General features: G+C 35.9%; 1 long non-coding RNA gene across 8 annotated transcripts; it reads left to right on the top strand.

Moving 5' to 3' along the window:
- The first annotated feature begins 1,204 nt into the window (after positions 1-1,204).
- LOC110908886 lies at positions 1,205-3,268 on the top strand. 8 transcript variants are annotated; one of them, XR_002574980.2, is made up of 6 exons: positions 1,209-1,622; positions 1,704-1,784; positions 1,856-1,955; positions 2,026-2,140; positions 2,902-2,932; positions 3,034-3,268. It is a non-coding gene; the product is annotated as an uncharacterized LOC110908886 (long non-coding RNA). The 8 variants fall into 8 exon arrangements; XR_002574979.2 differs by having other exon boundaries at positions 2,899-2,932; XR_002574976.2 differs by having other exon boundaries at positions 1,205-1,622; positions 2,026-2,932.
- The last annotated feature ends 11,587 nt before the right edge of the window (positions 3,269-14,855 follow it).

Below are 14,855 nucleotides of genomic sequence, written 5' to 3'. Positions count from 1 at the left end.
TCCTGGAGTTTTATTTCTACCTCCTTACTCATTCACCCACTACTTTTTACATAAGCCTAAACTCAAACTCATTCTTAATCAACTTCTAAAAGCCAAGCCTTCCTTTTTATAACACATTTTGCGCTACATATTTCGTACGGAAATACTTTTTCAACCATAGCTAAAATTTCACCTTAATAAATTAAACAATTTGCTAACCTTACTACCTTGGCGCAGTACTTCGATATGCAGCAACGAACCGGTCCTCTTCATTACCATTCATGCCATCCTTCGGGTTGACCTCATTCATCCGAGTGATGAGCTTTCGCTCAAGAGCATTCTTCCACCGTCCAAGATAGATTTATCACATCATGATTCCTGCCATTCTCATTATAAGATTAGGGATTTACACATATCATTCGATTTCATTCAGACATGAAGTTTATTACATCACCTTATTTATATATTAATACTTTCTCAATTCCTTCGTAAAACATTAGTGCGTTTAACCCTGTTCATTACGGGCCAACACATGACCATTTCCGAATATATCACTTTCGTTGTTTGACTCGTTTACGACGAGTCAATACATAACCGTTCCTTCGCAATTGTTTAGCTTATTTGCCAACTTCTACAGTTTTACTTTTCAAAGTCAATCTGTCACTTCCTTCTTATTATAAATACACATAACGAAGTACACGTCTGTGCTTCTTATCAATTCAAGCATGCATACAATTTCATCGCTTCATGCTTTAGTGCTTCTCACGTATACTTGTCCTTTCCATTAAAACTTAAGCCTTCCGCCCGGGTCGTAACCCCTCATTCACTTCGACTCTCTAGAGTCGAGTCATAAGCTCCTATTAAAAGTATAACCCTATTTATACATACTTAATACAAGTAAAGTCCATTGGTTCTTTATTATTCATACCATACGATGGTCCTTTCTTTCCAATTAGTGGCATTGCGTGCCCATTCATCAAGCTCACCTATGCGTATGAAATTTAACAGATCAAAACATTAAATACCGAGTTCAAATGGCGATCACCATCTGACTCGTACGACCATTTATCCTTTCAACCATTCTTGCATACAATACATGAGCATAATTATATTCATATATATATATATATATATATATATATATATATATATATATATATATATATATATATATATATTATCTATTACTATATATAATGGATATTAGAGAGAGAAAGTTGATAAGTTGAAATTTAAGAGTTTTTGGATCAACATGGTGTGCAAAGTACAAACAACAAGCTTCCGAAATGTATCCCGCTCAAATCCGTCTCTCTGACTCAAGAATTCCCTTCAAATTTTTTTGAATTGCCAAATGTCTGATGTTGCAGTACCTTTTTCTTGGCTGCCAGCTTTACTTTTCTATCATTTCAAATTCAAAAACAAAAAGAATCTGATATCTCCCACCATAATTCACTCCCCCTTTCTCTCTCTACAAAACCCAGTTGTCTCTACAAACGTTCATCATTCTATTCAAATGTAGGGGGTCTCGAAGACGATGACAGAGGGCTTGGTTGGTTGCCATATTGGTGTAACAAGATGACAGTGAGGAATTTCGGCTGAGCCAAACTTCCGGCGACCTAGACTAGGGTTCCAATCAACTTCCGGTGAGTCCTACTCCTCATGTATATTTCGTTTTAGGTTAGATTGGCCCACGAGTACTGATTTGGTGAAGGTTGTTAATCCAGTGAGCAGTTAGGGATTTTGGCGAGTAGATTAGGGTTCCGGCGAAACCCTTTCACTACATGTTGTCACCTCTGTCGACAATGGTATTTTGCCCGTATCTTTTCGGTTGTACACCTTATTTATATCATTTGGTAGCTATTTTTTTATGTTATAGAACTAATTGAAGACCTGCAGTGGTGAAAGTTCTTAGACTGGATGGTTTGTATATGATTTACAGATCTTTGTGGAATGCAGGAGATGGGGGTTGTCACCAGGTACATTCCACATTTGGGCTTTAGTCTATATAACCTTCATTTACTTATTTATTTACTTATTATTATTTAGGAGAGGATAAAAAAGATCTATTGCTGATGCATTTGTGAATTTTAAGGCACTTATATAATGCAGAAGTTCTAAGGCGCGTATTAGCAGCATAAAGGAATCTATTGCTGATGCATTTGTGAGTTTTTTTGTTGCTAAATTTCAAACATTTCAATCATATTGATTCATATGGCTCAAAGTTTAACCAGATTTAGCTAAATATTGAGGAGATGAGTTGCATATATGTTTGTGAATTTTTTAGTTAAATGTCTAAAACTGAAACAGTTAATGAAAGGATCATCTTTTGTGTATTTTATAAAGAAGGGCTGTTCTGAATACTAATTATGTTATCGATAATAATTAATATGAACAAAGAACAATATGTTTGGAGGTCCACCCTACCCAAACCATTTAAACCCCTTATTTTTTACTCTTTTGATCCTTTTGCACGGAGGGAAAATCCTCACAGGTGGTACAGTTATAAAGTCCAAAGGAAACTTCGTACAACCCTCATTAATTGAGTTCTCACTGAGTGCCAACGTTGTGAAAGAACTTCTTGGTCCTGTCCTATATGTGCTGAAACTCACAGACCTATATATGCTGAAACTCAGTCAGTTATGAAACTCATAGCCAGTCAATAATGGAATCCGATCTCTACCGGGGTTAACCTGGTGGGGTCTTTTATTTCGATAGCTGGTTTTCTTATTTGTAATTTTGTTTCTTTGTACTTTGGGAGTCTAGCTACTGTCCAGGCTCTTTGTTTCTAATGATAATTTGCTTTGACTGTTCTAAAAAATACACATTCGATAATGTGTGCCCAAACTCATTAATACGAACCAATTGAGATTTGTTTTTTCTCCTTTGAATTTATGCTTAAAGTCTGCTTTTTGTGTGTAGAAGCTTCACAAATTAGGCTAGCTAAACAAATCATGTGAGTTGGGCTTAACTTGTGGGATTGTCCCAAATATGATTTAATATCACTTTTACATGTGATTACTCTCTCTCATAGATTTCATTGCTGGAAATGAACAGTTTGGTCTTCAAAGGGCAGAAGACATTGATCGATAGAGTGATAGAGTGCTGAGAAACATTATTTCTTCTCTGTTCAACTGGATTTCTCGTAGGACCAATCATATGGAAACTTGCTGGAACTCTTGGTCCTCGAATCTCCTTTGTAACTTGTAATATGCCATAGTTGTTCTTTGTTTTGTTCGTTTGTATCCAACAGCTCTTTGCTGGAGGCGTTTCTTTCGCCTTGTTTTAATGATATCCCCCCCCCCCCCAAAAAAAAAAAAAAAATTAAATAAAAAAATAAGATTACTCTCTCTCTCTCATAAGTTCCCCCTTTACTCAAGAAAGAAAGAAAGAAGAAAAAAAAGCCATAAACATCTGCAAAGATGGAACATGTTTAGACATCTTGAATTACTATTATTTGTTTTCTTTTCAAAATGAAGCCTAAATAGGACGATGGTGATCACAAATAGCTGATACTTGATACACCAAATTATGCATAGGAGTAGAGACCAGATGTGAGGCAAAGTGGGACTTTGGGTAGTTCATGTAGGTTAGGTAATGAGTTTGAATAAAACGGGTATAGGAGTAGGGACGACGTGAGAAGTTGGGTGGGTTATACAGTTTGTGCTCAGAAGTAGATGCTAACCCGCATTCACATATTTATATGGTCATATATATTATAAAACCAAAGCATATGTTAACACACGTCGCGAAAGTGATAACCCACATTAAAGAGAACTTGTGTTTTATGTTGATTATCATGTTGTGTTTTATATTCATAGATCTATGATGGTGTGTTTGAAATTTTTATGGACTTGTGTTTTAGTGATCCACATTCTGTTATTTATGTGTTTTGAGTGTGTTTTATGGCTGAAATTATAGTGTTTTATGACTTTGTACACTTTGTAGGAAAAATAGACTTTGTAGCCTAACCCCACCCTCTTACTAAATATATATGAGAAGAATTATAAGCTAAAAGAAATTGTCGCCCCCGCTGCATCGCGCGGGTTTCCTACTAGTATATATATATATATATATATATATATATATATATATATATATATATATATATATATATATATATATATATATATATATATATATATATATATAGGGGGCTGCTAGAATGAGAACCACCTCGAGTTGTAAGAACCGCGAGAACTACTTGATTCAGGGCGAGGTGGACCAATTTTTTTTTACACCACAAGTTTGTGGTTTACGAGTTTCGTAAATTTACAGAACTCGTAAACCACAAACTTGTGGTGTAAAAAACTACACGCACGGCATTTTTTTAATTTTTTTTTTACGAATGTGTTTATAATACATGCATCTACGTTTTTGAAAAAAAAATTGGTCCATCTCGCCCCGTACGGTGTGGTTCTCGCGGTTCTTACAACTCGAGGTGGTTCTCATTCTAGCGGTCCCCTGTGTGTGTGTATATATATATATATATATATATATATATATATATATAGGGTGAATATCATGCGAGAACCACCTCTTATTGTGAGAATCGCGAGAACCAATGTGAACACACCAAAAATGCCTAAAAATAGCTAAAAATCACACAAATTTTTTTTTAATTTTTTAATATTTTTTATAAAAAAAATCGCTACTTTTCGAAGAAAAAAAAATTTTTTAAAATTTTTTTAGCTTCTAAAAGTAGCAATTTTTACATGAAAAATATTTAAAAATTCAAAAAAAAAAAAAATTTAGATCCTTTTTTGATTTTTTTAGGTTTTTTTGGGGTTTAGTTTTTAGCATTTTAGCTTGGGGGGGGGGGGTTTAGGTTTTTGGGGGGTGGGGGAGGGGGGTTTAGGTTTTGGGAGGGGGGGGGTGGGGTTAGTTTTTTTTTAGGTTTTTTTTAGCATTTAGCTTGGGGGGGGGGGAGGGGGTTTAGGTTTTTTTTTTTTTTTTTGGGGGGGGGGGTGGGGTTAGGTTTTTTTAGCTATTTTAGGTTGTGTTCACATTGGTTCTCAAGGTTCTCACAATAAGGGTGGTTCTCACATGAGCCTCTCCCTATATATATATAGGGGTAAGATCAAATAAAAAGTTTATTTTGCCTAAGTAGGATAAGAAGGAATCTTAACCATTCATTTTTCAAATCAATGGTTAAGATGAAAGTGTAGGAGAAAAGAGGAGTGCAATGGTATCTTGGGAAAATCATATTTATGGACTTTCTCTCTCCACATGCAAGGCACATGCATATTTCACCCCCATTTTTTAAACGTTCATAACTTTTTTATACGACATTATTTTTTCATAAAAATTGCACCATAAAATCGAGGGTCTTTTTATCTTTAATTTGAGTACCATATTGCTATATAAAATATGAAGACTAAAAAAACCCACTAAAATGTGTTGTATTTCTATGTTGTATAACATTTTTTTGTGTTGGATTTTTGTACTATATTTTTGTACTATATTTTTTTACTAAATTTTTTGTGCTGATTTTTTTTTGTCTTAAATTTTTTTCCCAATTTTTTGTACTAGATTTTTTTGTACTATATTATTTTCCTAATTTTTTTTGTGCTATATTTTTGGTACTATATTTTTTTGTGCTACATTTTTTTGTACTACATTTTTTGTGTTATATTTTTTGTACTAGATTTTTTGTGCTATATTTTTTTGTACTAGATTTTTTGTGCTAGATTTTTTTGTACTAGATTTTTTTTTGTATTTTTGAAAAACAAAAGGGGTGCCACATGTCATATTCACTCTTATTTATAAAGACCAAAATACCCTTGATTCCTACTTATTAGGAGTGCCACATGTCATCATCACAATCCTTCTTAGGCTACTTAGGCAAAATCCACTTTTTAGTGGATCCTTCCCCTATATATATATATATATATATATATATATATATATATATATATATATATATATATATATATATATTGGGTAAGGTTCATGCGAGAACCACCTTTATTGCGAAAACCGCGAGAACCAATGTGAACACAACCTAAAATAGCTAAAAAAAACCTAAAAAATCCTTAAAAAAAACCTAACCCCCACCCCCCAAAAACCTAAACCCCCACACCCCCCCCTACCCCAAAAAAAACCTAACCCCCCCCCCCAAAAAAAAATGCTAAAAACTAAAACCCTCAAAAAACCTAAAAAAAACCTAACCCCCCCCCCAAAAAAAAAACCTAAACCCCCCTCCCCCACCCCCCAAAAACCTAAACCCCCCCCCCCCCCGAGCTAAAATGCTAAAAACTAAACCTCAAAAAACCTAAAAAAATCAAAAAAAAATCTAAATTTTTTTTTTATTTTTTTACTATTTTTTTATGTTCAAATCGCTAGTTTTAGTAGCAAAAAAAAAAATTTTTTTAAAAATAAATTTTTTTTTGGATACTAAAAGTAGAGATTTTTATATAAAAAATAGTAAAAAAAAAAAAAAATTTTGAGTGTTTTTTAGATTTTTTTAGGTATTACTGTTTGCGTTCACACTGGTTCTCGCGGTTCTCGCAATAAAGGGTGGTTCCTAACGGATCTTTGTCCTATATATATATATATATATATATATATATATATATATATATATATATATATATATATATATATATATATATATATATATATATATATATATATATATATATATATATATATATATAGGGAGGGGCTCATGCGAGAACCACCCTTATTGTGAGAACCTTGAGAACCAATGTGAACACAACCTAAAATAGCTAAAAAAATCTAAAAAAACTAACCCCCACCCCCTCCCCCCCAAAAAACCTAACCCCCCCCAAGCTAAATGCTAAAAAAAACCTAACCCAACCCCCCCCCCCCCAAAAAAAAAACCTAAACCCCCCTCCCCCATCCCCCAAAAACCTATACCCCCCCCACCCCCCCCAAGCTAAAATGCTAAAAACTAAACCCTCAAAAAACCTAAAAAAACCTTAAAAAAAATCTAAAATTTTTTTTTGAATTTTTTATGTTAAGATCGCTACTTTTAGAAGCCAAAAAAAAATTTTAAAAAAAATTAAATTTTTTTTTTTGGCTTCGAAAAGTAGCGATTTTTTTTATAAAAAAATATTAAAAAATTCAAAAAAAAAAATTTGTGTGATTTTTAGCTATTTTTAGGCATTTTTGGTGTGTTCACATTGGTTCTCGCGGTTCTCACAATAAGAGGTGGTTCTCGCATGATCTTCTCCATATATATATATATATGTATATGTATATATATATATATGTATATATATAAGTTCAAAACATAACTTGGAAAGTATCCGTTTCTTAAAGAATATTTAATCGTTTGATCTGTAATTACTTACAATTTTGAACCTTTCATTCTTGTCATTCACTCTTACTTATTTGATTCGTACCTATTTACGAATTTCAAACTTTTTCATTCTATCATTCATTCCCTTCTATGTTTCGAATCCGTCTCGTGGTTTCAAACATACCATTCATACTTTCCATTACTTCTTTGTTTGAATCCGTCTCGCGGGTTCAAACATATCACTCGTACATTCCATTACTTCTATGTTTGAATCCGTCTCGCGGGTTCAAACATATCATTCATACTTTCCATTTAATGAGGTGCTTTAAATTTTCTTGAGAGTCCTATAATTTTCACCCACGCGTCCACCTAATACCCATTCCTTTCGGACATACCTGCACTAATTATCACAGTCTCATGAAAGTCATATATTTCTTGCGTACTGGCCAGGTACGCAATCCACATACTAGTTTTGTGCCTTCATGTAATCATCGCCTTATGTCCGAAGAATTAGGTTTCGGCATGTGTAACATTTCAAAACTTCATTACTATTCTATCATTATCCTTCCTTTAATAGGTTTCACCATTACATGTACCCACATATGAATTTACGTACCTGGGTTCAAGTTTGTCTTATTACACGCCTTGGTGTCGGTCCTCGACCGCATTTGCGGATCATCCTCTCCAAATAATCATGGTTACCTTACACACAACAAACTGTTAGTTTTCTTCAAATACATACTTAAGTACATACTTACCTGTTGGTTCACTGAATGTCTGTTAACTACGTCTATTTCGAGTCTTAGGTCTAGATAGGTGGTACGGAGTCGGAAAATAGGATTTCTAGTGTTAGAAGTTAATTTCGCTCCTAATGACATATGGGTCATTAGAAGCGAAATCAGTTAGTTTGTTAATTTCGCTCCTAGTGTCTTTAGAGGTTTCGCCCGAAATCACATAGGGGTTTCGCTCCTGACAGTTTGGAGCGAAATCAGCTGGACTATATATAGGTGTTGTGTGATTTCGCTTGGTTCAGTCTTTGGAGCGAAATCTAAGCTGAGGTGCTGCCGGATTTTTGTCAGAATACATTGTAAAAGCTTGGATTTCAGTAATATAAGAGGAAATTAAGAGGAAAAGCTGTTGTTACTTTGTTTACACTGATTACGCCTTTGTACACAAAGATGAACTGCCTTAACTGACTATTTAGGGTCATACAACGGTCCAACAAGTGGTATCAGAGCTTAGGACAAGGAGTTCATACTTCTACTCACTTCTTCTCATACTTTTCTGATTTGAACTAGTTCCTACGGTTAAAATGGACTGAATTTCGAATATAAGGTGTAAAACATAGAATTAATAAACCCTAGAAAGAATCAGGTTAAAATTCGAAGTAAAAATGGTAAAAATTCACTAAAAACTTGATTTCGCTTGAAACGGTTCTTCGTTAAAATTCTAATTTCGCTTGAAATTCATCTGGTCATTTGAAGCGAAACCTGATTTCGCTCAAGGGAAATACTTGATTTCGCTCCTAAAGTCAAATAAGATCTAATTTCGCTCGAAAGATTAATCTCTGATTTCGCTCCAATTCAGAGATTTTCTGATTTCGCTCGAACCGTATTGTTGATTTCGCTTGTAATCAGAGTATATCTAATTTCGCTCGAGATTTCATCTTGATTTCGCTCGAAATTGCTAATTTCGCTCGAAACCACTGTTTTTCAAAATTTCGAAAATTTTTCTAAGTGTTTGCTGATTTTTCAGGTACGTTCAAGATGGATGACATTTTCATGAACCCGTTTAGCGACATGTATGCATTTGCTGGAAATTGAGGAGATGATACATCTACAAGCAACAACAATGAGAACCCGCCAAATGCAAAGAAGAAATTATCGGATGCTTTGGAGGTTGAAAGTGCTTTCGGAACATACAACAAACCACCGAAGTTGATGGCTATCGAGGAGTATAGTCGGTGGGCAAAGAAATTCGAAGATTGGTTGATGGCTTTTGCGTTTCCTAGCTGGAAGAGTCTCAAAAATGGATACGATGCTGGAAGCAAAAAGGGTGAAACTTTATCAACATCTGATAAGATAGAATCATTTGTCGCTGAGCAGAAATGTATTGCGTTGCTGTTTCAATCTGTTCGTGAAGATATAATCTCTCTGATCGAATACTCTAGTTCTAAAGATCTCTGGGAAAAGTTGAAAAACAAATGTTTAGGAAGTAAAGAAATTGTGAAAAACAAAAAGAAACTGCTTAAAAAGGAGTTTGATATGTTTGGGTGTTTAAAGAATGAGTCAGTCTGTAAAATGATTGAGAGGTTTGGGCATCTAAAACTAGAACTAGCGAGACATGAAATTTCTTATCCCCAAGATGAGCTAGTTGACAAGCTGTTTGATTCATTACCGGATGAAATGGATTGGCAGTACTATGCATTGATGCTGAAAAATACGATCAAGCCTGCAGAACTTACTGTGGATTTATTGATTGAGAGACTTGAAAGTCACGAGCTGGAGCTAAAGAAGGCATACAAAGTCAATCACTCATCGTACCAGCAGAACTTGGATTTGTATTATCCAAAGAGCATGATGCCAAAGAACAACTCGCCCAAAACTACGTTTTCTACTGAGAATGTCTCCACAACGAACAAAGAAAGTCAAAGCAGTGGATATCACAGTGGTTATCACAGTGGATCTTCATCAAATTCAAACCAGTCTGATGCAAAGAATTTGTTTCACTGCAACATTGCTGTAGACATGAAGAACGCTCAGAATTTCAGTGAGGAGTCGGCAAAGCAGTAGATGGTTTTCCTAGCGTCGGTTTTGGAATCGTATGAAAGCCTTGTAGCTGGGAAGATTGGCAACACCAACTTAACGAAAGAAGATTATGATCAAATAGATCCTGAAGAAATGGAATTGATAGACATAAGGTGGTGCATGGCCAGTGCTGTTCGTCGAGCACAGCGTTTCATGGAAATAACAGGCAGAAAGTCAATTGGTGGACCATCTACCAAGTTGGGGTTTGACAAGTCCAAGGTGACATGCTTCAAGTGTAAGCAGAAAGGTTACTTCAAACGTGAATGCAAAAACGCATATGCTGATGAGTCTGAGAACCCGTTCAGGGAAGATTACTACAAGAAGGCGATATATCATCAAAACAAATCGGAGCCGCCAAGAATGAAGCAGATTGAAGAGAACAAAGAGAAATCTAGAGCTCTTGTGGTGATTTATGATGATGAGGGTTATGACTGGAGTGAACTATTACTGGAGGAAGATGCGGTTGGTTACGCTTTCATGGCAAAGAATGAACCTGTTCCTTCGAAAGACAACAGAACTGAAGAACAGAAGTATAATTACAGAAGGTTGTTGGCCACAAATAGAATGATCAGAATATGTGGTATCTTTTCGGAAGCAAAAAGAGCAAATAGATGGGATCCAGATAGGGAGTGTTATCTTGACCCATATGGAAACATTGCTATTGACTATAACACTCTTGATTTAGAGGCCATAATCAAAGAGTTAAAAGATGATGATGATTATTGGCGGAATAAATGGTGGGGAACTGGAGACGAAAAGGAGAAAGAAGAGAAAGAGAAGAAGGAGAAAGAAGAGAAAGAGAAGTCAAAGAAGGTTGATACTGGGATCATTGACACTACTCAGGAGTTGATTGCTGAAAATCTCGGAAAGATGGCTGACAAGGTGTTGGCAACTAAGGCGATTGAGGTAGATTCTAAATCCGTCTCTGATTCTAAAAGCCAGGTCAGTTCAAACACGTCAACGACTATGTCAGGTAAGAAAGTCAATGGGGATGTTGATTGCAAAAATTGCATAAAATAATGCAAATTTTGTAATACAGTCACGTATCTCAACGGAAAGAAGGTTAAAGATCTGACAGTGAAAGTCAGAAACGTTGAGGATCAAATTCTTGATCGTGACAAGATGGTTAAAGCTTCAACTGAACGAATAAAAGAGTTAACTAACAAAATTGAAAATGATAAAACTGATCATGAAAGAATTAGACAAGAAAATGAAAAGTTAGTTCTTGAAAACCGTCAAATCACTGAAAAATTTGATAAGCTTAACGCACAATGAAAGATAATGATAATCGAAACGGTAAAACTTATAAAGAAAATGTTCAACTAAAAACCGTGCTTAGGTTAAAAGAAGAATCAATCAACCAACAACTGGATGAAATCGCTAAACTGAAACTTAAAGTTCAAGAGGCTGAAATTGAAAATGAGCGAATCCAGTTGAAGCTTAACAGTTACAACTCCGCAAGCTTTGTTTTGCAACATATTGTTCCCAAACCCATCGGGAAAAACAAAGCAGGCGAAGATGTGTACTCAGATGGAACTGGGGTGGGTTTTGATCAAGTTCCACCACCAATTCTTGAAAATTGTACAAAAAAGCAATCTGGGTTGGTTGAAATCGAGGAAGAGAATGAAGTTAAACTTCCGGAGAACATTGATGTTACTTTTTCTTCATCATCTGATGATAGTGTTCAGACAGAGATTGTTAAGAGCACAGCTGAAAGTGTTTTGATGTTTGATTCAGCTGAAGATGATGGATGTTTTCTGGACAAATACATTCCGAAACAAAAATCCAAAAACAACTTAAATGATGAACCTACTCTTGTCATGTACAAGATGTCGGGATCTGATAAGTTGTATTCGGATTCAGAGTTTCCAATTGAGAATGTGAATGTGAAAAAGTTATCAAATGTTTTCAAGTTGGTCGAAGTTGAATTGTCAGAAGTGAACAGTTTGAGTTAAACAAAGAGACAAATGAATTTTGAAAAAGATAAATCATACTACAAGAAACCTGTTATTCCACCACGTTTTTATAACAACAAGAATCGAAACAATTGGTCGGGTGGTTATCAGGGTGGTAAGAGTTATCAAAAGAGAAGTGTTAAAAACAAGAGGTTTGTTAATATGTTTGTGAACAGTTCGAGTTCACTTGCTGATGAAGAGAAAGAGATTTTTTTCAAAATCGAATGAAGAGTTCTTTGAGAAGAGAGCTTCACAGTCTCAGTCTGAAGGCACAAGCCGAATTGTTGATACTCGAACATGCTTTAGATGCAATCAAGTTGGTCACATTGCACGAAAGTGTACCAACGTAAAGCCTAAGACTGAAGCTGTGAAGACTCAAAAGAAGAAAGTTGATGTGAAGGCTAAAGCACAAGTGGTTGTTGAGAAAAAGAGTGTGAAAAATGACAACACCAAAGTGAAAAATGAACCCGTAAAGAAAGTGGAAACTAGAAATGATAAGTTTTACAAACGGGTAGAATTATCTCAACAAGTTTGGAAACCTAAAACTGAGAAAAAGATTTCACCTTCTAAGGATTCAATTCAGATTGAATATGATGCAAATTTTCCACCTCTGAAGGCTGAAAACTTTAAAATTCAAGTTGCGAGAGTTAAAGGTACCAAGGTTACACCCAAGACTGATGAGGCTTGGGTGGACACAATGTTTGACTAAGCAATTTGAATTGTCGGAGCTTCCTTGATCGCGAAGCATGAATCGGCATCCTTATTAGAGTGTTTGAATCATTTTTGTGATGTGTGCAGGATCTTCCGAGATTACTCTCACGCTGGATTATGGACAGTGGAGCATCTCGACATATGACAGGGAAGACTGCATTGTTGTATGATGTGAAGAATATCAATGGAGGATATGTTGGTTTTGCGGGTAATCAAGGAGGAAGGATTATTGGTGAAGGAACGTTATCCAACGGGATTGTGACGTTTGAAAGAGTTAACTACATTGCTGAACTGGAGAACAATCTGCTGAGTATCTCACAGATTTGTGACAGGATGTATACCACTCACTTCACTGATAAAGAATGTTTGATCTTGAAACCAGGATTTGTTATCCCTGAGGAATGGATTATCATGAGGGCACCGAGAGTTAATGATCTGTACGTGTTGGATATGAGCATAGCTACTACAACCACGGGTCAGGCTCATTGTTTCGTGTCCAGAGCAACTGAAAAAGAATCGAGATTGTGGCACCGGAAGATTGGTCATATACATCTTAGAAAATGAATCATTTGGTGCACAATGATTTGGTTACAGGAGTTCATGTCAAAGGTTTTCATCTGGAAGGGGAGTGCATTAGTTGTGTTAAAGGCAAGCAAAAGAAAAAGTCACACCCTACAAAGCAAGTCAATTCAGTCTCAAGACCCCTGGAGAGACTTCACATGGATTTATTTGGTCCGGCGAATGTCAAGAGTATTACGGGAGACAAATATTGTCTTGTGGTTGCTGATGATTATTCCAGATTTTCGTAGGTTTCTTTCTTGAAGACGAAAGACGAAACATTTGACAATTTGATGGCATTGTTCAAAAGAATTGAGAATCTGTACGAAAGGCGTATCAAAAGAATTCGAAGTGATAATGGTACTGAATTCAAGAACAGCAAGATGGAAGAATTTTGTGATGAAAGAAGTATTTTGCAAGAGTTTAGTGCTCCGTATACTCCGCAACAGAATGGAGTCGCAGAACGAAAAAACCGGACACTAATCGAGACGGCTAGAACTATGCTCACAGATTCAAAGTTACCAATAGATTTTTGAGCTGAAGCTGTTTCCGCAGCATGCTATACGCTCAACAGAGTTCTCACTGTCAAAAAGTTCAACAAAACATGTTTTGAGTTAATCAATAACCGCAAACCTAATTTGAAGTATCTTGAACCGTTCGGGTCACCCTGTACTGTTCTAGAGCCTTATGGAAAGTTTGGTCCGAAGTGCATTGAGGGTATATTTGTTGGTTATGCAAATCCTTCGCGACATGTCTTCGCTCCAAGTGAAAAGCGGATTATTGAAGCAGCGAATGTTGAATGTCAAGGTTATACTATGCCGCCACAAAATCCAGGAGATTCATGGCGTTATCATTATGACAAGTTGTGGGATTCATTTGACATGAGAGAAGAAGAAAAAGAAGAAGATTTCTTTGATGAGTTGGATATTTTGCGTGAATACGAGTCACAGCAAAGATTCCCAGCTGAGTATTCGAGGCGACCACGGGAAACTTCAAACGAAGATGAAGCAGGTCCGAGTAATGCTGGTGAACACGATGATGTCCAACAGAATGAAGTTGCTCAAGATAATCAGACGGTTCAGAATGATAATCAAGAATCTGAGAACATGCCGATATTTGATCATAGTGATACAAATTCTGAGGGGGAGCAGATTCAGGATTCAAGTCAAACAAACGAAATGAGTGAACAAGGTGTAAATCAAAATGTTACTAATCTGGAGGGCGATGTGGATGTTCCAACCAAAGTAATGCCACGTTCTCTTTCATACCATCCAGAGGAGTTGATCATAGGAGAATTGCGTTCAGGCGTTCGCACGAGACGTCAAATTGACCAGGGCCTTACATGTTTTTACTCTACAGTAGCACCTTTACAAACTGAATTTTCATTAAGTTGTTTTATTTCGCAGATCGAACCAAGAACTTACAAAGAGGCGCTTACTGAAGATTCTTGGGTCATTGCGATGCAAGAAGAGTTAAGTCAGTTTGAAAAATTGGGTGTGTGGAAGCTAGTGGATTTGCTGGATGGGCACAGGAAAATCAATACGAAATGGGTATTTAAGTGTAAGAGAGACGGCATAGGAG

Source organism: Helianthus annuus, chromosome 14 (genome assembly GCF_002127325.2).
Source record: "Helianthus annuus cultivar XRQ/B chromosome 14, HanXRQr2.0-SUNRISE, whole genome shotgun sequence".
In the NCBI taxonomy this organism is placed as follows: Eukaryota; Viridiplantae; Streptophyta; class Magnoliopsida; order Asterales; family Asteraceae; genus Helianthus; species Helianthus annuus.
Note: the sequence above shows the minus strand (reverse complement) of the source record. Positions and strands in the feature narration are given on the sequence as shown.